General features: G+C 46.2%; 1 long non-coding RNA gene across 1 annotated transcript; it reads right to left on the reverse strand.

Annotated features, from left to right (window-relative positions):
- Positions 1-13,288: 13,288 nt before the first annotated feature.
- Positions 13,289-17,509, reverse strand: LOC130356861 (uncharacterized). The gene is made up of 3 exons (XR_008889016.1): positions 17,448-17,509; positions 14,862-15,117; positions 13,289-13,394 (listed from the first exon to the last, which is right to left on the reverse strand). It is a non-coding gene; the product is annotated as an uncharacterized LOC130356861 (long non-coding RNA).
- Between the last annotated feature and the right edge of the window lie 9,981 nt (positions 17,510-27,490).

A 27,490-nucleotide genomic window follows, 5' to 3' on the forward strand; every position in this document is an offset into this window, starting at 1 on the left:
GACATTTATGGAATCAAATTTATAAGTAAAAGCAACTCAGCGTTATTATTGCATTAAGTGACCTGGTCCTTCAAGGGGTACTTTGGTGAAAAACATTTTTTTTTTTAAATCAACTGGTGGCAAAAAGTTAAACAGATTTGTAAATGACTTCTATATAAAAATCTTAATCCTTCAAGTACTTATCAGCTGCTGTATGGAGGAAGTTGTATTTCTGTCTGGAACTTATCAGTATAGGAACGTCGAAAAAAGACCACAGTCCATCAAGTTCAACCTATAACCCTAATGAGTCCCTAGTGAGTTGATCCAGAGGAATGCAAAAAAATTGATCCCTGGGTCAAAGTTCTGTACATATAGATCTAGAATCCATAACCTGTAATGTTGTTATTCTCCAAAAATGCACCAAGACCCCTTTTAAATTCTTTTACAGAGTTCACCATGACCATCTCCTCTGGCAGAGAGTTCCATAGTCTCACTGCTCTTACAGTAAAGAACCCCCGTCTGTGCTGGTGTAGAAACCTTTCCTCAAGACGTAGAGGATGCCCCCTTGTTATAGATACAGTCCTGGGTATAAATAGATCATAGGAGAGCTCTCTGTACTGTCCCCCGATATATTTATACATAGTTATTAAGTCTTCCCTTAGCCTTCTTTTTCTAAACTAAACTGATTCTGATAATCTTTCTGGGTACTGTAGTCCTCCCATTCCCCGTATTACTCTGGTTGCCCGTCTTTGAACACTCTCCAGCTCCACTATATATTTCTTGTACACTGGTGCCCAGTACTGTACACAGTATTCTATGTGTGGTCTGACTAGTGATTTGTACAGTGGTAGAATTATTTCCTTGTCGTGGGCATCTATGCCCCTATTGATGCACCCCATGAGTTTATTTGCCTTGGCAGCAGCTGCCTGACACTGGTCACTATAGCTAAATTTACTATTAACTAAGACTTCCAAGTCCTTTTCCACATCAGTCGTCCCAAGTGTTCTCACATTTAATACATAATCCCAGCCTGGGTTTTTCCTCCCCATGTGCATTACCTTACATTTATCAGTGTTGAACCTCATCTGCCACTTCCCAGCCCAAACCTCCAATTTATCCAGATCATTTTGTAACAGTGCACTGTCCTATACAGTGTTTACCGCTTTACAGAGTTTAGTATCATCTGCAAAGATTGCTACTTTACTATTCAACCCCTCTACAAGGTCATGAATGAATATATTAAATAGAATAGGACCCAAGACTGACACCTGTGGTACCCCACTAGTAACATTCACCCAATCAGAATCAGTACCAATAATAACCACCTTCTGTTTCCTATCACTGAGCCAGTTACTTACCCACTTACACACATTCTCCCCCAGTCCAATCCCTCTCATTTTATGCACCAACCTTTTATGTGGCAATGTATCAAATGCTTTGGAAAAATCCAGATATACGACATCCAGCCCCTGGTCCAGTCTGGAGCTCACCTCCTCATAAAAGCTGATCAGGTTAGTTTGACAGGACCGATCCCTCAAAGCCATGCTGATATGTAGTCATACATTTATTTTTATGAAGATACTGCAAAATAGAATCAATTAGAAAACCCTCAAACCATTTACATACAATGGAGGTTAAACTAACAGGTCTATAATTACCGGGGTCACCTTTTGACCCCTTTTTAAATATTGGCATCACATGTGCCAGTCCTGGGGAACAGTCCCTGTTACTATAGAGTCCCTGAATATTAAAAATAGGGGTCTGTCTTTTACATTACTTAATTCCTTTAGAACACAGGGGGGGGGGGGGGAATGCCATCTGGACTTGTCGATTTGTCAATTTTCATTTTTTGTAAACGCCACTGTACTTCTTCCTGGGTTAGACAGGTGACCTGTACTGGGGAGTTTGACTTATCTCGCTGTATTTCACCTGGCATTTCATTTTCCTCGGTGGATAAGAATTTGTTTAATATATTTGCTTTTTCCTGATTCCCGTTTATAATTTCCTCCTCCTCATTTTTTTAAAGGACCAACACTTTCATTTTTAACCTTTTTGCTATTTATATAGTTAAAAAAACATTTTGGGGTTAATTTTACTCTCTCTGGCAACGAGTCTATCTGTCTCCATTTTTGTGTCTTTTATCAGTTTTTTTTTTCTTTTTACATATTTTACATTTCGCTATAGCTTTTTAATGCTTCTTCACTGCCGTCTTGTTTTAGTAGATTAAATGCTTTATTTTTTGTCATTTATGGCTCCCTTAACATTTTTATTCATCTATATTGGTTTTCTTTTATTTCTAACCCTTTTATTCCCATAAGGTATATATACCTCTTTCAGTGAGAATTTAAGATATTTTTAAAAGTCTCCCATTTAGTGTCAGTATTCTTGTTTTTGAGGACATTATCCCAATTTATATTGTTAAAGGAGTGCTCTGGTGCAGAGTATTCCTGCTCCGTCCTGCCCGGGCTGCAAAAAAAATGAAAATGAACCATCTCTCACCTTCCTGGGTTCCCGCGGAGCGCCACTACAGCTGATCGGTCCTCCGGTCCATCCGGTTCATACTTCCGTGTGAACGAAGCGTCACATGGCGCTCAGCCTATCGCCGGCAGCCGCGATGTTCTGCCTCAGCAGATAGGCTGAGCGCCATGTGACGTTTCGTTCACACGGAAGTATGAGGAGGATGGACCCGAGGACCGATCAGCTGTAGTGGCGCTCCGCGGGAACCCAGGAAGGTGAGAGATGGTTCATTTTCATTTTTTTTGCAGTCCTCTGCACGAGAGTACTCCTTTAAAGGGAACCAATCATCAGATTTTACCCTATATAATGCTTGGTAAAGCGTTATATAGGGTAAACTTGTTTTCCTCACCATCCCCGGGGGACGCTCCTGTCTCCAGGGATGGTGAAGGTATGAAGTTATAAACTAGTCACCGCCGCCCCCATAAGTAGTCCCCTGGGCGGGGAGCTCCTCTCACCTACTCCCATTCTTCGGCCGGCAGCGACGCCCCCTCCGCTTGATTGATGGGCCGCGTCATTGTTCCGCTCACTGAACAGACAAAGCAGAGCGATGACGCAGCCCGTCAATCAAGCGGAGGGGGCGTCGCTGTCGGCCGAAGAACGGGAGTAGGTGAGAGGAGCTCCCTGCCCAGGGGACTACTTACGGCGGTGGCGGTGACTAGTTTATAACTTCATATCTTCACCATCCCTGGGGGCAGGAGCATCCCCCGGGAATGGTGAAAATAAAGATTTTACCCTATATAACGCTTTGCCAAGCATTATATAGGGTAAAATCTGATGATTGGTTCCCTTTAAGGGGTACTCCGCCCCTAGACATCTTATCCCCTATCCAAAGGATAGGGGATAAGATGTCAGATCGCCGGGGTCTCGCTGCTGGGGACCCCCGGGATCGCCGCTGCGGCACCACGCTATCATTACTGCACAGAGCGTAATGACGGGTGATACAGGGGACGGAGCAGCGTGATGTCATGGTTCCGCCCCTCGTAACATCATGGCCCGCCCCCTTAAGGCAAGTCTATGGCAGGGGGCGTGGGGACCACCACGCCCCCTCCCGTAGACTTGTATTGAGGGGGCGGGCCGTGACATCACGAGGGGCGGAGCCGTGACGTAACTATTGTCACGATGCCGGCTGGCAGGTAGTGGACCCTCTGTGCCAGAGAGGGATTGGCGTGGACCGTGCTAGTGGACCGGTTCTAAGCCACTACTGGTTTTCACCAGAGCCCGCCGCAAAGCGGGATGGTCTTGCTGCGGCGGTAGTGACCAGGTCGTATCCACTAGCAACGGCTCACCTCTCTGGCTGCTGAAGATAGGCGCGGTACAAGGGAGTAGGCAGAAGCAAGGTCGGACGTAGCAGAAGGTCGGGGCAGGCAGCAAGGATCGTAGTCAAGGGCAACGGCAGAAGGTCTGGAAACACTGGCAAGGGACACACAAGGAACGCTTTCACTGGCACTAAGGCAACAAGATCCGGCAAGGGAGTGCAAGGGAAGTGAGGTAATATAGGGAGTGCACAGGTGATAACTCTAATTGGAACCACTGCGCCAATCAGCGGCGCAGTGGCCCTTTAAATCGCAGAGACCCGGCGCGCGCGCGCCCTAGGGAGCGGGGCCGCGCGCGCCGGGACAGAACAGACGGGGAGCGAGTCAGGTAGGAGAGCCGGGGTGCGCATCGCGAGCGGGCGCTACCCGCATCGCGAATCGCATCCCGGCTAGCAGCAGGATCGCAGCGCCCCGGGTCAGAGGACGTGACCGGAGCGCTGCAGCGGAGGAGGTGAAGCGAGCGCTCCGGGGAGGAGCGGGAACCCGGAGCGCTCGGCGTAACAGTACCCCCCCCCTTGGGTCTCCCCCTCTTCTTGGAGCCTGAGAACCTGAGGAGCAGACTTTTGTCAAGGATGTTGTCCTCAGGTTCCCAGGATCTCTCTTCAGGACCACAACCCTCCCAGTCTACTAAAAAAAAATTTTTTCCTCTGACCTTTTTGGCAGCCAAAATCTCCTTGACCGAGAAGACGTCCGAGGAGCCGGAAACAGGAGTGGGAGGAACAGATTTGGGAGAAAAACGGTTGAGGATGAGTGGTTTGAGAAGAGAGACGTGAAAGGCATTAGGGATACGAAGAGAAGGAGGAAGAAGAAGTTTATAAGAGACAGGATTAATTTGACACAGAATTTTGAAAGGACCAAGATAGCGTGGTCCCAACTTGTAGCTAGGGACACGGAAGCGGACATATTTAGCGGAGAGCCATACCTTGTCTCCAGGGGAAAAAACGGGGGGAGCTCTTCTTTTCTTATCCGCGAACCTCTTCATGCGTGAAGAAGCCTGTAAGAGAGAATTTTGGGTCTCTCTCCATATAATGGAAAGGTCACGAGAAATTTCATCCACAGCGGGCAGACCAGAGGGCAAGGGGGTAGGGAGGGGGGGAAGAGGGTGACGGCCGTACACCACGAAAAATGGGGATTTGGAGGAAGATTCAGAGACCCTGAAGTTATACGAGAATTCGGCCCATGGAAGGAGATCTGCCCAGTCATCCTGGCGGGAGGAAACAAAATGTCGCAAATAATCACCCAGGATCTGGTTAATTCTTTCTACTTGTCCATTGGACTGGGGATGATATGCAGAGGAAAAATTTAATTTAATCTTGAGTTGTTTACAGAGAGCTCTCCAGAATTTAGACACGAATTGGACCCCTCTATCCGAGACAATCTGCGTAGGCAACCCGTGAAGACGAAAAATGTGTACAAAAAATTGTTTAGCCAACTGAGGCGCAGAAGGAAGACCAGGAAGAGGAATGAAATGAGCCATTTTGGAGAATCGATCAACGACCACCCAAATAACGGTGTTGCCACGGGAAGGGGGTAAATCAGTAATAAAATCCATACCAATCAGAGACCAAGGCTGTTCGGGGACAGGCAGAGGATGAAGAAAACCAGCGGGCTTCTGGCGAGGAGTCTTATCCCGGGCACAGATAGTGCAGGCTCGCACAAAGTCCCCAACATCCGTCTCCAGAGTCGGCCACCAATAGAAGCGGGAGATGAGTTGCACAGATTTCTTGATGCCCGCATGACCTGCGAGATGGGAGGAGTGACCCCATTTGAGGATTCCGAGGCGTTGGCGTGGAGAAACAAAGGTCTTTCCTGGAGGGGTCTGTCTGATGGAGGCAGGAGAAGTGGAGATCAGGCAGTCAGGTGGAATGATGTGTTGCGGAGGGAGATCAACTTCTGAGGCATCCGAGGAACGAGAGAGAGCATCGGCTCTAATGTTCTTATCGGCAGGACGAAAGTGAATCTCAAAATTAAATCGGGCAAAGAAGAGAGACCACCGGGCCTGGCGAGGATTCAGCCGTTGGGCAGACTGGAGGTAGGAGAGGTTCTTGTGGTCGGTGTAGATAATAACAGGAAATCTTGATCCCTCCAGCAGATGCCTCCATTCCTCAAGTGCTAATTTAATGGCTAGAAGCTCTCGATCCCCGATGGAGTAGTTCCTCTCCGCTGGAGAGAAGGTCCTAGAGAAAAAACCACAAGTGACAGCATGCCCGGAAGGATTTTTTTGTAGAAGAACAGCTCCAGCTCCTACTGAGGAGGCATCAACCTCCAATAGGAAGGGTTTGGAAGGGTCAGGTCTGGAGAGCACGGGAGCCGAAGAAAAGGCAGACTTGAGTTGTTTAAAGGAGTCTTCTGCTTGAGGAGGCCAGGACTTGGGATCAGCATTTTTCTTGGTTAAAGCCACGATAGGAGCCACAATGGTAGAAAAATGTGGAATAAATTGCCTGTAATAATTGGCGAACCCCAAAAAGCGTTGGATAGCACGGAGTCCGGAGGGGCGTGGCCAATTTAAGACGGCAGAGAGTTTGTCTGGATCCATCTGTAGTCCCTGGCCAGAGACCAAATATCCTAGAAAAGGAAGAGATTGGCATTCAAACAGACATTTCTCAATTTTGGCATAGAGTTGGTTGTCACGAAGTCTCTGAAGAACCATACGGACATGCCGGCGGTGTTCCTCTAGATTGGCAGAAAAAATTAGGATATCGTCCAGATATACCACAACACAGGAGTATAATAAATCACGAAAAATTTCATTGACAAAGTCTTGGAAGACGGCAGGGGCATTGCACAGTCCAAAGGGCATGACCAGATACTCAAAGTGTCCATCTCTGGTGTTAAATGCCGTTTTCCACTCGTCCCCCTCTCTGATGCGGATGAGGTTATAGGCGCCTCTTAAGTCCAATTTAGTGAAGATGTGGGCACCTTGGAGGCGATCAAAGAGTTCAGAGATGAGGGGTAAGGGGTAGCGGTTCTTAACCGTGATTTTATTAAGACCGCGGTAGTCAATGCAAGGACGTAGGGAGCCATCTTTTTTGGAGACAAAGAAAAATCCGGCTCCGGCAGGAGAGGAGGATTTACGGATAAAGCCCCTTTTTAGATTCTCCTGGACGTATTCGGACATGGCAAGAGTCTCTGGGGCAGAGAGAGGATAAATTCTGCCCCGGGGTGGAGTAGTACCCGGGAGGAGGTCGATAGGGCAATCATAAGGCCTGTGAGGAGGTAGAGTCTCAGCTTGTTTTTTGCAGAAAACATCCGCGAAGTCCATATAGGCCTTAGGGAGACCGGTTACTGGAGGAACCACAGAGTTACGGCAAGGGTTACTGGGAACCGGTTTTAGACAGTTCTTGGAACAAGAGGACCCCCAACTCTTGATCTCCCCAGTGGACCAATCCAGGGTTGGGGAATGAAGTTGAAGCCAGGGAAGTCCAAGGAGAATCTCCGAGGTGCAATTGGGGAGGACCAAAAGTTCAATCCTCTCATGATGAGATCCGATGCTCATAAGAAGGGGCTCCGTGCGGAAACGTATGGTACAGTCCAATCTTTCATTATTTACACAATTGATGTAGAGGGGTCTGGCGAGACTGGTCACTGGGATGTTGAACCTGTTGACGAGAGAGGCCAAAATAAAATTTCCTGCAGAACCAGAGTCCAAGAAGGCCACTGTAGAGAAGGAGAAGGCAGAAGCAGACATCCGCACAGGCACAGTAAGACGTGGAGAAGCAGAGTAGACATCAAGGACTGTCTCACCTTTGTGCGGAGTCAGCGTACGTCTTTCCAGGCGGGGAGGACGGATAGGACAATCCCTCAGGAAGTGTTCGGTACTAGCACAGTACAGGCAGAGGTTCTCCATACGGCGTCGTGTCCTCTCTTGAGGTGTCAGGCGAGACCGGTCGACCTGCATAGCCTCCACGGCGGGAGGCACAGGAACAGATTGCAGGGGACCAGAGGAGAGAGGAGCCGAGGAGACGAAACGCCTCGTGCGAACAGAGTCCATATCTTGGCGGAGTTCCTGACGCCTTTCAGAAAAACGCATGTCAATGCGAGTGGCTAGGTGAATAAGTTCATGTAGATTAGCAGGAATTTCTCGTGCGGCCAGAACATCTTTAATGTTGCTGGATAGGCCTTTTTTGAAGGTCGCGCAGAGGGCCTCATTATTCCAGGACAATTCAGAAGCAAGTGTACGGAATTGTACGGCATACTCGCCAACGGAAGAATTACCCTGGACCAGGTTCAACAGGGCAGTCTCAGCAGAAGAGGCTCGGGCAGGTTCCTCAAAGACACTTCGGATTTCCGAGAAGAAGGAGTGTACAGAGGCAGTGACGGGGTCATTGCGGTCCCAGAGCGGTGTGGCCCATGACAGGGCTTTTCCGGACAGAAGACTGACTACGAAAGCCACCTTAGACCTTTCAGTGGGAAACAGGTCCGACATCATCTCCAGATGCAGGGAACATTGGGAAAGGAAGCCACGGCAAAACTTAGAGTCCCCATCAAACTTATCCGGCAAGGATAAGCGTATCCCAGGAGCGGCCACTCGCTGCGGAGGAGGTGCAGGAGCTGGCGGAGGAGATGACTGCTGAAGCTGTGGTAGCAACTGTTGTAGCAAAACGGTCAGTTGAGACAGCTGTTGGCCTTGTTGCGCAATCTGTTGTGACTGCTGGGCGACCACCGTGGTGAGGTCAGCGACAACTGGCAGAGGAACTTCAGCGGGATCCATGGCCGGATCTACTGTCACGATGCCGGCTGGCAGGTAGTGGACCCTCTGTGCCAGAGAGGGATTGGCGTGGACCGTGCTAGTGGACCGGTTCTAAGCCACTACTGGTTTTCACCAGAGCCCGCCGCAAAGCGGGATGGTCTTGCTGCGGCGGTAGTGACCAGGTCGTATCCACTAGCAACGGCTCACCTCTCTGGCTGCTGAAGATAGGCGCGGTACAAGGGAGTAGGCAGAAGCAAGGTCGGACGTAGCAGAAGGTCGGGGCAGGCAGCAAGGATCGTAGTCAAGGGCAACGGCAGAAGGTCTGGAAACACTGGCAAGGGACACACAAGGAACGCTTTCACTGGCACTAAGGCAACAAGATCCGGCAAGGGAGTGCAAGGGAAGTGAGGTAATATAGGGAGTGCACAGGTGATAACTCTAATTGGAACCACTGCGCCAATCAGCGGCGCAGTGGCCCTTTAAATCGCAGAGACCCGGCGCGCGCGCGCCCTAGGGAGCGGGGCCGCGCGCGCCGGGACAGAACAGACGGGGAGCGAGTCAGGTAGGAGAGCCGGGGTGCGCATCGCGAGCGGGCGCTACCCGCATCGCGAATCGCATCCCGGCTAGCAGCAGGATCGCAGCGCCCCGGGTCAGAGGACGTGACCGGAGCGCTGCAGCGGAGGAGGTGAAGCGAGCGCTCCGGGGAGGAGCGGGAACCCGGAGCGCTCGGCGTAACAACTATGCTCCGGCCCCTGTATTGTCCATCATTATATGCAGAGTGAACTCACTCTGTGCAGTAATGATAGCGGGATGCCGCAGCGGCGATCTCGGGGGTCCCCAGCAGCGGGACCCCGGCGATCTGACATCTTATCCCCTATCCTTTGGATAGGGGATAAGATGTCTAGGGGCGGAATACCCCTTTAAGTTAATTGTTTTTTTTTTTTTGGCCCCTTGAGAGATCCCCTATTGCAGAACAAGTTATAATGTATTATGTTATGATCACTATTCCCTAGGTATCCTTCTACGTGCACATTAGTTACTCTGTTTGTTAATATTAAGTCTAGCAGGGCACCCCCTCTGGTCTGGCCCTGCACCATTTGGGACAGCTAATTGTCTTTAGCTATAGTCAGAAACCTGTTTCCTTTATGAGATTCACAGGTCTCAGTCTCCCAGTTTATATCGGGATAGTTAAAGTCCCCCATTATTATCACCTCATTCTGATTTGCTGCCTTGTTTATTTGCCTCAGTAAATTGATCTTCTGCCTCTTCCATTATGTTTGGTGGCTTATAGCAAACCCCTAATAAAAATTTTTTATTTTCATCTCCATATATTTCTACCCATAATGACTCCACATGATCGTTTCCCTCCCATATATCCTCCCACAGAGTGGCCTTCAGACTCGATTTCACATAAAGGCAAATTTCTCCCTGTTTCCATTTTGTCCGATACTTCCTGAATAGACTATAACCCTGTATGTTGACCGCCCAGTCACAGCTATCATCCAACGAAGTCTCTGTTATACCCACTGTCATAATTTTCCTCAGACATCAACCACCCCAGTTCCTCTGTTTTATCGGACAGACTTCTGGCATTAGTCAACATGCAATTCAAAGGTGTATGTTTTTTCTTCCTATGAAGCCTATCCCTATTAACTATTCTAAGCCCTCCACCCCCAAGTATGTTAATAAGTGCCCCCTCTCTATCTACACTATCTTCCCCCTCTACGTTTAGGTTCCCCCCCCCCCATTCCCTAGTTTTAACACTCCTCCACCCTTCTAGCCATCTTCTCCCGAAGCACAGCTGGACCCTCCCCATTGAGGTGCAGTCAGTCCCTACAATAGAGCCGGTATCTGACAGTGAAGTCAGACCAGTTCTCCATGAACCCAAACCCCTGCTTTCTACACCAGCTTCTGAGCCACTTATTTACCTCCCTAATCTCCCGCTGCCTCTCTGGTGTGGCTCGTGGTACAGGTAATATTTCAGAAAATATTACCTTGGAGGTCCTTGCCTTAAGCTTGCGGCTTAAGTCCCTGAAATCATTTTTAAGGACACTCTACCTTCCTCTTACTTTGTCATTGGTGCCAATATGTACCATGACTGCTGGGTCCTCTCCAGCCCAGCAACCTGTCAACCCGATCCGCAACGTGCCGAACTTGAGCGTCAGGAAGAAAACGCACTGTTCGGTGATCCCGGTCTTTGTGACAAATCGCCCTATAAAAGACATCTGTCCACAACCTCAAACTCCACTATATACAAGACCAAAGAGCTGTCGAAGGACACCAGAAATAAAATTGTAGACCTGCACCAGGCTGGGAAGACTGAATCTGCAATAGGCAAGCAGCTTGGTGTGAAGAAATCAACTGTGGGAGCAATTAGAAAATGGGAGACATACAAGACTACTGATAATCTCCCTCGATCTGGGGCTCCATTCAAGATCTCACCCTGTGGTGTCAAAATGATCACAAGAACGATGAGAAAAAATCCCAGAACCACACAGGGGGACCTAGTGAATGACCTGCAGAGAGCTGGGACCAAAGTAAAAAAGGCTACCATCAGTAACACACTACGCCACCAGGGACTCAAATCATGCAGTTCCAGACGTGTCCCCCTGCTTAAGCCAGTACATGTCCGGGCCCATCTGAAGTTTGCTAGAGAACATTTCGATGATTCAGAAGAGGATTGGGAGAATGTCATATGGTCAGATGAAACCAAGGTAGATCTTTTTGGTAAAAACTCAACTCATTGTGTTTGTAGGAGAAAGAATGCTGAGTTGCATCCAAAGAACACCATACCTACTGTAAAGCATCGGGTGAAAACATCATGCTTTGGGGCTGTTTGTCTGCTAAGGGACCAGGACGACTGATCCATGTAAAGGAAAGAATGAATGGGGCAATGTATCGTGAGATTTTGAATGAAAACCTCCTTCCATCAGCAAGGGCATTGAAGAGGAAATGCGGCTGGGTCTTTCAGCATGACAATGTTCCCAAACACACCGTGTTCGTAAGAAGCATTTCAAGGTCCTGGAGTGGCCTAGCCAATCTCCAGATCTCAACCCCATATAAAACCACTGGTGGGAGTTGAAAGTCCGTGTTGCCCAGCGACAGCCCAAAACATCACTGCATGGAGGAGATAAGCATGGAGGAATGGGCCAAAATACCAGCAACAGTGTGTGAAAACCTTGTGAAGACTTACAGAAAACGTTTGACCTCTGTCATTGCCAACAAAGGGTATATAAAAAAGTATTTCCACCATAATTTGCAAATAAATTCTTTAAAAATCAGACAATGTGATTTTATGGATTTTTTTTACTCATTATGTCTCTTATAGTTGAGGTATACCTATGATGAAAATTACAGGCCTCTCTCATCTTTGTAAGAACTTGCACAATTGGCGGCTGACTAAATACTTTTTTGCCCCACTGTATATATTTATAATTAAAGTAATGTGAGGCACCATATACTGCCTAGAAGAATTGCTTCAAGGAGTAAATAGCTCTCTCATATAATCTCAAAGAAGCTGTAAAAAAACAATATAGGCTGACAGTAAAATACTGGCACCTTACCCACACAACATAGATATAAAATACAGCCATATGCTTGGATCCTAACATTGAGGTCCTTTACAGCATGTCTCCAAACAGAGAACAATGAGAAAATCAAATTTGATGATCCTGGCAGAAACCATAAATTGGCATCATAACTGGTAGGTCTGCTTCAGATGTGGATGGCTTACTGGCATTTCATCTGGAAAGATCCAGTTTATCCATGGTGTGATTCCAAGAGACACAGACGCATTTTTGGCAAACAGTGAAGTAAATGGAAATTGGTAAACACCATAGAGTTGAGGGAAGTGTTGAGGGATAGCCAATGTCATTGTATACATCTACCACAGTAGTGCACCCATATTCCTGTATTGTATTATTCTAATTGTTACACATCCACACCGTTTATCTGGTGTAGGATTCTATTGTGGCACTTGTAGTCCGCTGCAGGCATCCTCCATTGTATGCATTTTTATGCTGGGGATCGCCCTAAGCAACGGACTACAAGGGCAGGATCTGCTCCCCCAGTATAAATGCACAACCGCATTTGGGGTTGAGCACCTCCAGCCATTTGAGACCACGTTTTTTGTTGTTTGTTTAGGTTATAGTTCCCCCACATTAGTTTGGCGGTATAGTTCCCTCACATTAGACTGGCAGTATAGTTCCCCCCACATTAGGTTTTAGCTCCCCCACATTAGGTTGGCAGTATAGTTCCCCCCACATTAGGTTGTAGTTTCCCCACAATAGGTTGGCAGTATAGTTCCCCCCCACATTAGGTTGTAGTTCCCCCACATTAGGTTGGCAGTATAGTTCCCCCCAAATTAGGTTGTAGTTCCCCCACATTAATTTGGCAGTATAGTTCCCCCCACATTAGGTTGGCAGTATAGTTCCCCCCACATTTAGTTGGCAGTATAGTTCCCCCACATTAGGCTGGCAGTATAGTTCCCCCATATTAGGTTGTAGTTCCCCCACATTAATTTGGCAGTATAGTTCCCCCCACATTAGGTTGGCAATATAGTTCCCCCCACATTAGGCTGTCAGTATGTTCCCCCACAGACATACAGCCTCCAGCCATACAGTGTATGGCTGGAGGCTGTATGCCTGTGTACTGTCCCACTTCAGTGCTCCCACCATAGCAGTAGGTCCCAGGACCGGAGGAGCGGCGGTCGGAGTACCGAAGCTGACGTGTCACTGGTAACACTTACCAAGCTGGTCAGCGCACGTCCTGCTCGCTGGACACAGGGACACGGGACACAGGGAAGTCCTTAGGCAGCAGCGGCAAAAACACCCAGGGGGCCGGATAAATGTCCTCCGCAGGCCGCATGTGGCCCGCGGAACGTCGTTTGAGGACCCCTGGTATAAGGAATACCATATTACAGATAAATTGGAGCAACAGTCTGGTCACACATCATCTCAAAAAGGGGTTATCTAGAGAAAATAAATAATTCAACATCAGCCCCAAACTAAAAGTAATATCACTAAGTAATATGCTCTTATCACCTTGAAGCTGTATCCAGTTATCTCTCGTTGTGCTGGCTGAAAGTCCATTAGTTAATTTTTTTGATGATTCTTGAGCCCACTTTTCAGTTGCTTCGGTGGCCATTCTTGGCCCAATACTTTAATGCTGTTATTGGTGAACACTACTCATTCTATCAGCAGAGCCTATAAGATCTTGTCCATGGCTTGCCAAAAGGCAGTGGAAGAGCAAAATGCTTCATGGGAGTTGAAGTCATTGGACCACGCTCAGCCAGGAAATTGCCCTGACCAGAGGGTTTGGAATTGGATAAGTTTATTTTATTTTTATTTATTTTTTTACATGTAATATGCTGGATAACCCCTTTTTAGTGCTACTATCATTAAAAAAGCAACAACTTCTGATATGTCAGAAACATGTTAAGAATTTTGATCATTTTGGGTCTGGGTGCTGAGCCCCCCTCGATCGCTAGAAAAAACTAAGTGATTTTCTTTCCATCTCTCTCCTCGCTGTTGGAGATCAGCTTTCTATGCTGAGTACTTTTCATGATTCTTCTATCTGTTGGTTTATCAGTACCCAGACCCTGACTGATTAAAATTGTAAACATGTCTCTGACAGTAATAGTTATAACAATACATAGAACGGTTGAAAAAAAAGTACATGTCCATGAAGTTCAACCAATACAAATTCCGCAGTATTGACAGGACATTATTATCTATCAAATTTTCTACACTCTGATTGTAAGATATTCAAGCATGTCTAGGAGCAGGGAGGAATTAAAGGGCTACAGTAATTTGAGCCTCCACCTACTCTGTCCTTTATTATAATAAGTATGCAGCTTGCAAGTAAATATGCATGGGTTCATATTCTAAGCAATTTGAAGTGAATCACTATGAAGTGTTTTTTTTTTTTTTATCTTATTATGAATAAATCTTTTAAAAAATTTGTGCTTTGTTAGGCTACGTTAACATTGCCGTTGTGCTCCGTCCCCTTTAGGGCCTGGTTGGCTCTATATTTGCGCTGAATGGCCCCAAACACGAGTCGGAGGACAACAGACTCCACCGTGTCCCGACAGATTGACTTCAATGGGTTCGGTCAGGGATTCGGTAATTTACTAGAGTTCAGCGGAGAAAAAAAATTGTGCATGCACTATTTTTTTTTCTCCGCTCAACTCCCGTCATTCCAACTGACTTGCCGACAGAGCTCCGTATAACGGAGCCCGACGGCAATGTGAAGGAGCCCTTATAGTAATATGCATCTTAAATTCAATTCTAATATAAATTGATACTGGACACATATGGGTGTTCTGTTTTGGCGTGTAGAAAAGAATGAATCGGAGCACTCACCCAGTAGAAGTATGCAAAATCTTCAGGCTTTATTCAATATTGGAGCAGGTAACAAACACAGTGCAGGAGAGAGGATTTGCGTGGGGGGTTGGGCTCAGCCTGGTACACAGGTTTCTGATGCCAGCCTATGTCAGGAGCTTTAACAAGGCAGTGCTCAGAAGTGAAGATGGGTGGTAAGCATTTTGGGTGTAGTCTGGAGTCTGATTTCTTTTCTTTACTTGGTCTAGTTTGGGGTCTGATGAATTTGTGCTCTGGTCTGATAGAATATTTGAACAATGAAAAAAGTTATGATATCAGTTCTTAAAGGGGTACTCCGGCACTTAGACATCTTATCCCCAATCCAAAGGATAGGGGATAAGATGCCTGATCGCGGGGGTCCCGCCGCTGGGGACCCCCATGATCTTGCACGCAGCACCCCAGTTAAAATCAGTCCCCGGAGCATGTTTCCTCCCATAGGCTTGCATTGAGGGGCGGAGGCACACAGGGGCAGAGGCATGACGTCACACGCCGCCTGCCCCGTGGTTGCCGGTAATCAGACCCGGAGCGAACATGCTCCGGGGACTGATTTTAACTGGGGTGCTGCGTGCAAGATCACGGGGGTCCCGCCGCTGGGGATAGGGGATATGATGTCTAAGCACCGGAGTACCCCTTTAACAGTTTATTTTACGCCCAAATCTGTAAGGGCATTGCACACTAGAAAAAAATAAATAAATAAGGCTGCAGATGATGCAGGCTAGTTTCAGTCATGAACATTTCCATTGTGTGCAGAAGAGATTTTAAAATCACATTTATCTTGCTGGAACTTTAACCCTTTAACAACGCAGGACGTAAATGTACATCCTGGTGCGGTGGTACTTAACGCACCAGGACGTACATTTATGTCCTGTACATGACCGAGAGCATCGGAGTGGTGCTCGTGTCATGATTGGCAGGTCCCAGCTGCAATCAGCAGCCAGGGACCTGCCGTTAATGACGGACATGAGCGATTGTGCTTATGTCCACCATTAATCCCTCAGATGCTGTGATCAATACAGATCACGGCAGTGCGGTCAGAAAAATCGATGATCCGATCACCTGCAGCGCTGCTGCGAGTATCCGATCATCCATAATGGCGGACGAGGTCCCCTCACCTGCCTCCGTTCATCTCCATGGGTCTTCTGCTCTGGTCTGAGAGTGAGCAGACCAGAGCAGAAGATGGCCGATAATACTGTGCTATACAGTGCTATGGCCTATGCATCCTATCCGAACTATTAAAATATAATGTTGATGATCCCGTATGATGAGCAGCGTAAACTTAAAAAAAAATAAAAAATTGCTGCTTTTTTGTCACATCACATTCCAAAATTTTTTTATAAAACATTTATTAAAAGTTTTATATACACAAATGTCGTATCAATAAAAAGTACAGTTCCCGGTGCAAAAAATGAGCCCTCATACCACCGCTTCAACAAAGAGATTTTAAACGCACTAATTTGGATAAAAAGTTTGAGATTTTTTTAAAGCAGTACAATTATAGAAAACTAGAGTATGTAAACATGTAATTTTTACCGTAAATTGTACAGCATGAAAACAAAACCTTCCAAAATTTGCTAAATTGCGTTTTTTTTTTTTCAATTTCCCCACAGTTACGCCATACATTTAATGGTAAAATGAGTGATGTTATTACAAAGGACAACTGGTCTGCAAAAAAAAAAAGAGGAAAAAACGAAAATGCTAAAATAAAAGGGGTTAATCTGTTGTGGATTTGCCATGCAACTTTCCATGTGGAAAATCCTCAGCAAATCTGTTTAAAGGTAAGAACACACTTGGTGGTCTAGATGTAGTTATGCAAATTGGCAGACATTTTTCTCACACCTTAACTTCCCTATGAAGCTGGAAAATGTTAATTCTCTTGGAGGCATTCAAAAGTTTACCTTAGGGACCAGGCTTTTCAAATGTTCTACTTAAATGTAGCTTTAGTAGCTCACGTAACATCTGAAATGAATCACCCTTGGTCCATCCCAGTAGTTTTCAGCAGTAAACTTGTTACTGCAAGATGCCTAGTCAGGGCCGCCGTCAGGGGTCCAGCCAGTATCCCTGTAAGGGACCGAGGCTCCCCTGCAGCAGCCCCAGCACAGAAGCAGAAAACTGCTGTTTAAACAGCGGTCTCCTGCTTCAGTACATATATTCCACTAATAGTGTACGAACATCATGCAAAAAGCTATTATAATGAACGTACAGAAGCGTAGATTGGGCTGCAGGTCCCGTAATGACGTAATTTGATCACACGGCCTGCCAGAGAGGTCCCATGCCACTCCAGGGCTGCAGAGAGCCCGACCTTAGCGCAGGAATGGCAAAAAGTTGAGTGGTATTTTTTTAAGAGGCTCTACCTGTGGGCACAACCTACCTGGGGACACTACCTACTGGGGCCTCTACCTACATGAGGGCACAACCTACCTGGGGGGCCCTGCTTCCTGGGGGCATGACCTACTACCTATCTACTAGGGCAATACTTACTGAGGGCACTATATACTGGGGACATTACCTACAATCTACCTACTGGGGGGGGGCACTACTTACTACCTAGCTACTGGGGACATTACCTACCTTGGAGCATTACCGATGGAGAGGATAGCAGGTGGCCTTGGGGCAAAATCAGGTTTGGTGGCCCAGGCCTTGAGCTTGAGCTTATAGGGGCAGAAGAAGACAATTTGAAACATACTAATTTTTATGCAAAATTTAAAATTTTTTAACAGAAGTAAAACAAAATAAAAGCTGTATAAGTTGGGTTGTACATTTTAATTGTATGGAAAAGTGCGCTACGTAGAAACGGAAGCTGACAAAAATTACAAAATGGCATATTTTTTTTCAATTTTGTCCCATACATAATTTGTCTTTGGTTTCGCTGTAGATTTTGCAGTGAATTGATTGATGCCATTACAAAGTAAAGTTGGTAGCACAAAAAACAAGCCCTCATATAGGTCTGTAGGTGGAAAACTGAAAGAGTTTTGATTTTTAGAAGGTGAGGAGGAAATAACGAAAGTGCAAAAATAAAAAAAAAACACATAGGGACCCAGGGCGTACAGGTACGCCTTCGCTCCCGGGTACTTAAGGACCCAGGGCGTATCTCTACGCCCGTGGGAATTTCGGTCCCCACCACTGCTGATGTCTTTCAGCAGGCACCCCGCGCAAATGCCCAGGGGGGTCATCTGATACTCCCATCTCGGCAATCGCTGCAAATCGCCGGTGAATTCACACCGGCGATTTGCGCCGATTCCGGGTCATACGGGTCTATGGTGACCTGGTTACCCGGAATATAAGGGGGATCGCGGTTGTCCAAGACACCCACGATCCCCCTGAAGGGATAGGAATGAGGTGGCAGGGGTGCCACCCCTCCTATCCCTGCTATTGGTCGTCAAGAAGCAACGATGAATAGCAGATCGGGGGCGGGGGGGGGGGGTTTAACTTTTGGTTTCCCCGTTCTGCTCACCCACAATAGGCGGGGCAGAACGGGGAAACCGACAGGGACCGTGGCCAAAGTCCACTTACCCATCAGCAGGCGGCAATCGTCGGCGGGGATCGACGGAAGAAGAGGATGGCGTTGCGGCTCCCTGGATCCTCCGGAAACCAGTGAGTTGCCTAGCAACATCTGGATGGCTACAGTCTGAGACCACTGTATAATATGTCTCTAAACTGTAGCCCTCCAGATGTTGCAAAACGACAACTCTCAGCATTTTCAGACAGCTGTTTGCAGTGATCTCTAAACTGTGGCCCTCTAGATCTTGCAAAACTACAACTCCTAGCATGCCTGCACAGCAGTTTGCTGTGTGGAAATGCTGGGATTTGTAGTTTTGCAATATCTGGAGGGCCACAGTTTGGAGCTCAATGTGCAGTGGTCTCTAAACTGTAGCCCTCCAGATGTTGCAAATCCCAGCATGCCCAAACAGCAAACAGCTGCCTCGGCATGCTGGGAGTTGTAGTTGCATACCTCCAGCTGTTGCATAACTACATCTCCCAGCATGCCCTTCGGCGATCAGTACACGCTGGGAGTTGAAGTTTTGCAACAGCTGGAGGCACACTGATTGGAAAATACTAAGTTCGGTAACAGAACCTAACTGAAGGTTTTCCAACCAGTGTGCCTCCAGCTGTTGCAAAACAACAACTCCCAGCATTTCCGGACAGCCACTAACTGTCCAGGCATGCTATTGGTCGTCAAGAAGCGACGATGAATAGCAGATGGGGGGTGGGGGGGGGGGTTAACTTTTGGTTTCCCCGTTCTGCCCACCCACAATAGGCGGGGCAGAAGGGGGAAACCGACAGGGATCATAGCCAAAGTCCACTTACCCATCAACAGGCGGCGATCGGCGGCGGGGATCGACGGAAGAAGCGGACGGCAATGCGGCTCCCTGGATTCTCCGGAAACCGGTCAGTTGCCTAGCAACATCTGGATGGCTACAGTCTGAGACCACTATACAGTGGTCTCTAAACTGTATCCCTCCAGATGTTGCAAAACTACAACTCCCAGCATTTTCAGACAGCTGTTTGCTGTGTGGGCATGCTGGGATTTGAAGTTTTGCAACAGCTGGAGGGCTGCAGTTTGGAGATCACTTTGCAGTGATCTCTAAACTGTGGCCCTCTAGAGCTTGCAAAACTACAACTCCTAGCATGCCCACACAGCAGTTTGCTGTGTGGGCATGCTGGTATTTGTAGTTTTGCAACATCTGGAGGGCCACAGTTTGGAGATCACTGTGCAGTGGTCTCTAAACTGTAGCCCTCCAGAAGTTGCAAAACCGCAAATCCCAGCATACCCAAACAGCAAACAGCTGTCTCGGCATGCTGGGAGGTTTAGTTGCATACCTCCAGCTGTTGCATAACTACATCTTCCAGCATTCCCTTCGGCGATCAGTACATGCTGGGAGTTGAAGTTTTGCAACAGCTCGAGGCACACTGATTGGAAAATACTAAGTTAGGTAACAGAACCTAACTGAAGGTTTTCCAACCAGTGTGCCTCCAGCTGTTGCAAAACAACAACTCCCAGCATTTCCGGACAGCCACTAACTGTCCAGGCATGCAGGGAGTTTAGCAACAGCTGGAGGCACCCTGTTTGGGAATCACTGGCGTAGAATACCCCTATGTCCACCCCTATGCAATCCCTAATGTAGTCCTCAAATGCACATGGCGCTCTCTCACTTCGGAGCCCTGTCGTATTTCAAGGAAACAGTTTAGGGCCACATATGGGGTATTTCCGTACTCGGCAGAAATTGCACTACAAATTTTGGGTGTCTTTTTCTCCTTTTACCCCTTATGAAAAGCTGGGGGCTACACTAGCCTGTTAGTGTAATAAAATTAAAATTTTTACACTAACATGCTGGTGTTGCCCCATACTTTTTATTTTCACAATCGGTAAAAGCAAAAAAAAAAAACACCAAAATTTGTAACGCAATTTCTCCTGAGTATGGAAATTCCCCATATGTGGGCGTAAAATGCTCTGCGGACGCTCAACAAGGCTCAGGAGTGAGAGCGCACCATGTACATTTGAGGCCTAAATTGGTGATTTGCAAAGGGGTGGCTGATTTTACTGCGGTTATGACATAAACGCAAAAAATAAATACCCACATGTGACCCCATTTTAGAAACTACACCCCTCACAGAACGTGACATGGGGTATAGTGAGCCTTATCACCCCACAGGTGTTTGAAGGATTTTCATTAAAGTTGGATGGGGAAAATGGAAAAAAAAAATTTCACTAAAATGCTGGTGTTACCCTAAATTTTTCATTTTCACAAGGGAAAATAGGAAAAAAATAAACCAAAATTTGAAACCCCATTTCTTCTGAGTAAGAAAATACCCCATATGTGGATGTAAAGTGCTCTGCGGAAGAGAAACTTTGTCCGGAATTGAAGGCCACGTGTGTTTACAAAGCCCCCATAGTGCCAGAACAATGGACGCCATTTTGGAAACTACACCCCTCATGTAATGTAATAAGGGGTACAGTGAGCATTTACGCCCGACAGGTGTCTGACAGATTTTTGGAACAGTGGTCCGTGAAAATCAAAAATGTAATTTTTCATTTGCACAGCCCACTGTTCCAAAGATCTGTCAAACGCCAGTGGGTTGTAAATACTGCACCCCTTATTAAATTCTGTGGGGGGTGTAGTTTCCAAAATGGGGTCACATGTGGGGGGGTCCACTGTTCTGGCACTATGGGGGGCTTTGTAAACGCACATGGCCCCTGACTTCCATTCCAAACAAATTCTCTTTCCAAAAGCACAATGGCGCTCCTCCTCTTCTGAGCATTGTAGTGCTCCAGCAGAGAACTTGACGTCCACACATGGGGTATTTCCATACTCAGGAGAAAATGACCCCCAAAATTTGTAACCCCATCTCTTCTATTACCCCTTGTAAAAATCTAAAATTTGGGGGGAAAAATGCATTTTTGTGAAAAAAAAATTTTTTTTTCATTTACACATACAAATTTAATAAAAAGTCGTCAAACACTTGTGAGATTTTAAGGCTCAGTGTACCCCTTGTTACATTCCTCAAGGGGTGTAGTTTCTGAAATAGTATGCCATGTGTTTTTTTTTCTGTTCTGGCACCACAGGGGCTTCCTAAATGCGATATGCCCCCCAAAAACCATTTCAGCTAAATTTGCTTTCCAGAAGCCAAATGTGACTCCTTCTCTTCTGAGCACTGTAGTTCGCCCGCAGAGCATTTTATGTCCTTACATGGAGTATTTCCATACTCAGAAGAGATGGGGTTACAAATTTTGGGGGGATTTTCTCCCATTACCCTTTGTAAAAATGGTAAATTTGGGGAAAAAACTGCACTTTAGTGAAAACATTTTTTAATTTTATTTACACATCCGACTTTAACGAAAAGTTCTCAAACACCTGTGGGGTATTAAGGCTCACTGGACCCCTTGTTACGTGCCTTGAGGGGTGTAGTTTCCAAAATGGTACGCCATGTAGGGAAGTTTCTGCTGTTCTGGCACCATAGGTGCTTCCTAAATGCGACATGCACCCCCCCCCCCCCCCAAAAAAAAATTCAGCAAAATTCACTCTCCAAAATCCCATTGTTGCTCCTTCCCTTCTGAGCCCTCTACTGCTCCTGCCAAACACTTGACATACACATATGAGGTATTTCCTTACTTGAATGAAATTGGGTTACAAATTTTGGGGGGCTTTTTCTCCTATCACTCCTTGTAAAAAATCAAAAACTGGGTCTACAAGAACATGCGAGTGTAAAAAATTAAGATTTAGAATTTTCTCCTTCACTTTGCTGCTATTCCTGTGAAACACCTAAAGGGTTAACACACTTACTAAATGTCATTTTGAATACTTTGAGTGGTGCAGTTTTTATAATGGGGTCATTTGGGAGGTATTTTTAATAAGAAGGCCCTTCAAATCCACTTCAAAACTGAACTGGTCCCTGAAAAATTTTGATTTTTCACATTTTGTGGAAAATTGCTGCTGAACTTTGAAGCCCTCTGATGTCTTCCAAAAGTAAAAACATGTCAATTTAATGATGCAAACATAAAGTAGACATATTGTATTTGTGAATCAATATATAATTTATTTGTAATGTCTATTTCCCTTACAAGCAGAGAGCTTCAAAGTTAGAAAAATGCAAAATTTTCAATTTTTTCATCAAATTTTGGAATTTTCTACCAAGAAATGATGCAAGTATCGACAAAAATTTACCACTAATATAAAGTAGAATATGTCATGAAAAAACTATCTCGGAATCAGAATAAAAAGTAAAAGCATCCCAGAGTTCTTGATGCTTAAAATGACAGTGGTCAGATGTGCAAAAAACGCTCTGGTCCTTAAAGGGGTATTCCAGTAAAAAACTTTTTTTTATACATCAACTGGCTCCAGAAAGTTAAACAGATTTGTAAATTTCTTCTATTAAAAAAATCTTACTCCTTCCAATAATTATGAGCTGCTGAAGTTGAGTTGTTCTTTTCTGTCTGGCAACAGTGCTCTCTGCTGACATCTCTGCTTGTCTCGAGAAGTGAACAGAGTAGAAGAGGCTTGCTATGGGGATTTGCTTCTACTCTGGACAGCTCCCGAGACACGTGTCATCAGAGAGCACTTAGACAGAAAAGAGCAACTCAACTTCAGCAGATCATAAGTACTGAAAGGATTAAGTAATTTACAAATCTGTTTAACTCTCTGGAGCCAGTTGATATATATATATATATATATATATATATATATATATATATAAAAGTTTTTTCCTGGATAACCCCTTTTAAGGTGAAAATGGGCTTTGTCCTTAAGGGGTCTGCCCCCCCCCCCCCCCCCCCCCCCCAAGAAAGAGTTTAAAAGATGGACAAGGTGAGGAAGGAGAATAAAGGAATATGTTTTATAGTACAGGTAGGGGACCTGGAGAGCGCCCCACAGGGAGGGTCTTGAGAACTTCTGAGAGCTCTTCAAGAGTTATGGGAGCATTCAAGGCCTCACGGTCAGTTGCTGAGAGAGATGGCAAACTACACTGGGAGAGAAAAGCATTAAGCGCTGCATTACGTTCTCCAGGGTCCGAGGGAAGCTGAGATGGAAGAGAGTAAAGCTTAGAATAGTAGTTGTCGAAATAGTTTCAGGGTGATAATGGAGAGTGCCAGAGGGATTCTTCAAAGCAGAGGGAGCCTGAGCCGCAGCACGGTCCCGCAGGCGTCTCGCTAACATAGTGTGAGCCTTGTTACCCTTTTCATGGAAACGTTGCTTAGGATACAACAATTGATATTCCATCTAGCTGGGACCGGGTAGCTACCAGGTGCCTCAGCACCCAAAGAGAAGGGGAGGACAACAGAAGGGCTTCTAAGTGTGCAATCTGAGAGAGGAGTTCCTGGAAGTGAGCCAGAGCGTCACGTTTCAATCGTGAACCCAAAGCGATGCAATGAACTCGGACTACCGATTTATGGACTTTCCACAAAACCACATGAGAGGTCACAGATCCTTCATTATTGGTGAAGTACACTCGCTAGGATCGAGTCCCGGGAAGGGGGAGATTTAAGCAAAGAATCATTCAGACACCAGTGACAGCGGCGAGGAGAGGTGATGAAAGGAAAAAAAGAAAGAAGGATAGGGCTATGATCAGACCAAGAAATGGGTTCCATAGAGGCACAGGAGAGCATATGGAGCATAGGGAGGTAACCAAAAAAAATAGTAAATACCAGTGTGTAGTTTATGAGGGTGAGAATAGAAGGTAAAAGAGCGATCAGTGAGGTGGTTAATGCATCAGAGGTCGTATAACGAGGCCGAACCAACCAAGCGCCGAAAAAGCGTAGATAAGCGCAACTGGGAAGGGGAGGAGCAACAACCTACCCCCCATAAAGCCCTCAACTATAATAAACCGACCCAGGGGATCCGCATAGGAAGAGGAGACCTGTAAGGGACAAGACCTAGAAATTAAAATAGCCACCTTAATATCTGTGGAGGCTAAAAAGACCTGAGGGTAGATGTGAAGAAATTGGAAAGTGCCCATCTTGTCAAAGTGCGTCTGCTGAAGATAGACAATATCCGCCTTCAAGGAAACCAACTCCCTCTGCAACAGTCGTCGCTTAGGTGGAGAATTAAGGCCCTTTACATTCAGGGAGATGCACTTAGCCACCAGAGGACAGAAGTGGGGAGAAAGCAAATGCAGAATAGGACTCACTCAGACCATGAAGAAAACCTCACAGATTTTCAAGGCAACACAAGTGAGTAATGAAAATGTGGAGATAAAAAAGCTGAGTGATTTAAATTACATAAGTTACACAGATCTTTGAATATGTCCCCCACAGTGTTTATGTGGTAGTTGCAGTTATCATTAGATGCAGTTAATATTAATGAAAAACAAGATCTTGTATAACCCCATTACATAGGGCACAGGAATCTCCTTGAATACTATCTATATTTGTCTTCTCTGAAGCTGCATCTGAAGCTTTTCCTCTTAGCTGCAGAGCTGCATTATCAGGTTCCACCAGTCTACGTGCTCTCAGTTGTCTGCTTTGCAGACAATACAATCATCAGTTGTCCTAAATGCTTTAACTACTGCCCCAAGGGAGAATCTCACAGAAGTCCAATACTGGCTTTTGAATATTGTAATCACAGCAAAGAGAAACCCCAAGGGCAATAACAGAATAGTTAATTGAAAGGTAAAGTGGTAAAAACAAACAACCAGTACAGTGGTCCCTCAAGTTACAATATTAATTGGTTCCAGGATGACCATTGTATGTTGAAACTATTGTATGTTGAGACCATAACTCTATGGAAACCTGGAAACTGGTTCTGAAGCCCCCAAAATTAGGAAAAAGTGAGGAATAAAGAAAAATAAATAGATACCCAATACAGATAAACCAAGTCCTTACATATAAGTGTAAGCCTGTTAGGCTGTATTTGTGGGAGGTGCATGGGGTATATAACGCCCCCTGCATACAGGTCAGGGCGTGTCGGGCATTCGGCAACGCCAGCTGGTTTGTGCAGCTGCGATTTGGGCAGGCGTTTGAATTTCCCACCAGTGGCAAGCTCTGGGGCCCGCTCTCTCTATTAGAGCCTCGCTGTCCGGAGTATTGTACGAGAAGTATGGTCATTTATCTGGGGCAGCCCGCTGGATACCTCTGGGCGGAAGCTTGGCCTCACTCTGGGTCAAGGGGTGTGCCACTCGCTGACTGTTGGCTCCTTTCGCGGGCCGGTAGTCAGAGGGTGACAGCGGTGCTAGCAGAGGAAGGTGACTTTTCATGGTAGTGAGTAAGTGAGACAGGGGCTGCAGCAATATCTTTGTCGAACTGTCTGGTTCTGTCGGTTGTTTCTGGCAGCTTCCGGGGGTTGGGGGTTGCCGCTCCGGCACTCGGTGTGTTGGTGTCCCGCAAGTAGGTGAAGGGAGCATGGGTCGGGCTGCGGCGATGGCTGTTGTGGGTGTCCGCTGGGTTTACATGATCCGGCCGGGTGCGCTCCGAGTCGTGGGACCACCAGTTCGGCATGCACGCTCATAACATTTATTCGGCATGCACGCTCATAGCAGTTAATCTGCTCACACGCTCATAGCATTTATACTGCACGCACACTCATAGCATTTGTATTGCATGCACGCTCATAGTATTTATACCGCACGTATGCTCATAGTATTTATACCGCACGCACCTATTATTTATACTGCACACACGTTCATAGTATTTATACTGCACGCACGCTCACAGTATTTATACTGCATGCAGTTTTACACGCATAGTATTTAGGTCAGGTTTACATTCAGAGCTTCCATACGGTACATATGCCCATAGCAGTCATTTTATTCATAACCTCATAACATTTTATTGGTCATACGCTAGTAGCATAGGGTACAAACGGTCGTAGCATTAAGACTGTACACACACTTGCAAGGTTCATACAGTTCATACGCTCATAGCATCTATTCTGTTCATACACTCGTAGCATGCATACTATACATACGTTTTGTTAGCATTTATACTGCACATGAATTCATAGCATTCATATATAACTTTATGAAAAAACAACAACAAAAAAACTTCATACATAGCATTTCTAATGTTCATGGTTATAGCAGTACATGTAGTATTCAATGCCATTAGAATGTGTACATGTTTCATAGTCTTGTTAGTGTGAAAAAAAATTAATCAAAGCCTTACATAATTTTAATACACTGCTCAAAAAAATAAAGGGAACACTAAAATAACACATCCTAGATCTGAATAAATGAACTAATCGTATGAAATACTTTCGTCTTTACATAGTTGAATGTGCTGACGACAAAATCACACAAAAAATTATTAATGGAAATTAAATTTATCAACCCATGGAGGTCTGGATATGGAGTCACACTCAATATCAAAGTGGAAAACTACACTACAGGCTGATACAACTTTGATGTAATGTCCTTAAACAAGTCAAAATGAGGCTCAGTAGTGTGTGTTGCCTCCACGTGCCCGTATGACCTCCCTACAATGCCTGGGCATGCTCCTGATGAGGTGGCTTCTGAACAGTCTGTGGTGCAACGTGGTGTTGGTGGATGGAGCGAGACATGATGTCCCAGATGTGCTCAATCGGATTCAGGTCTGGGGAACGGGTGGGCCAGTCCATAGCATCAATGCCTTCCTCTTGCAGGAATTGATGACACACTCTAGCCACATGAGGTCTAACACTGTCTTGCATTAGGAGGAACCCAGGGCCAACCGCACCAGCATGTGGTCTCACAAGGGGTCTGAGGATCTCATCTCCGTACCTAATGGCAGTCAGGCTGCCTCTGGCAAGCACATGGAGGGCTGTGCGGCCCCCCCAAAGAAATGCCACCCCACACCATTATTGACCCACCGCCAAACCTGTCATGCTGGAGGATGTTGCAGGGAGCAGAACGTTATCCACGGCGTCTCCAGACTCTGTCACGTCTGTCACATGTGCTCAGTGTGAACCTGCTTTCATCTGTGAAGAGCACAGGACGTCAGTGGCGAATTTGCCAATCTTGGTGTTCTCTGGCAAATTCCAAACGTTCTGCATGGTGTTGGGCTGTAGGCACAACCCCAACATGGAGTCTGTTTCGGACTGTTTCTGACTGTTTGAGTGGACACATGCACATTTGTTGCCTACTGGAGGTCATTTTGCTGGACACTACGCTGACAGACACAGCAGACCAGCTTGCACTGATGTGCCATC

The sequence above is a fragment of the Hyla sarda genome, chromosome 2, assembly GCF_029499605.1.
Source record: "Hyla sarda isolate aHylSar1 chromosome 2, aHylSar1.hap1, whole genome shotgun sequence".
NCBI classification, from domain to species: Eukaryota; Metazoa; Chordata; class Amphibia; order Anura; family Hylidae; genus Hyla; species Hyla sarda.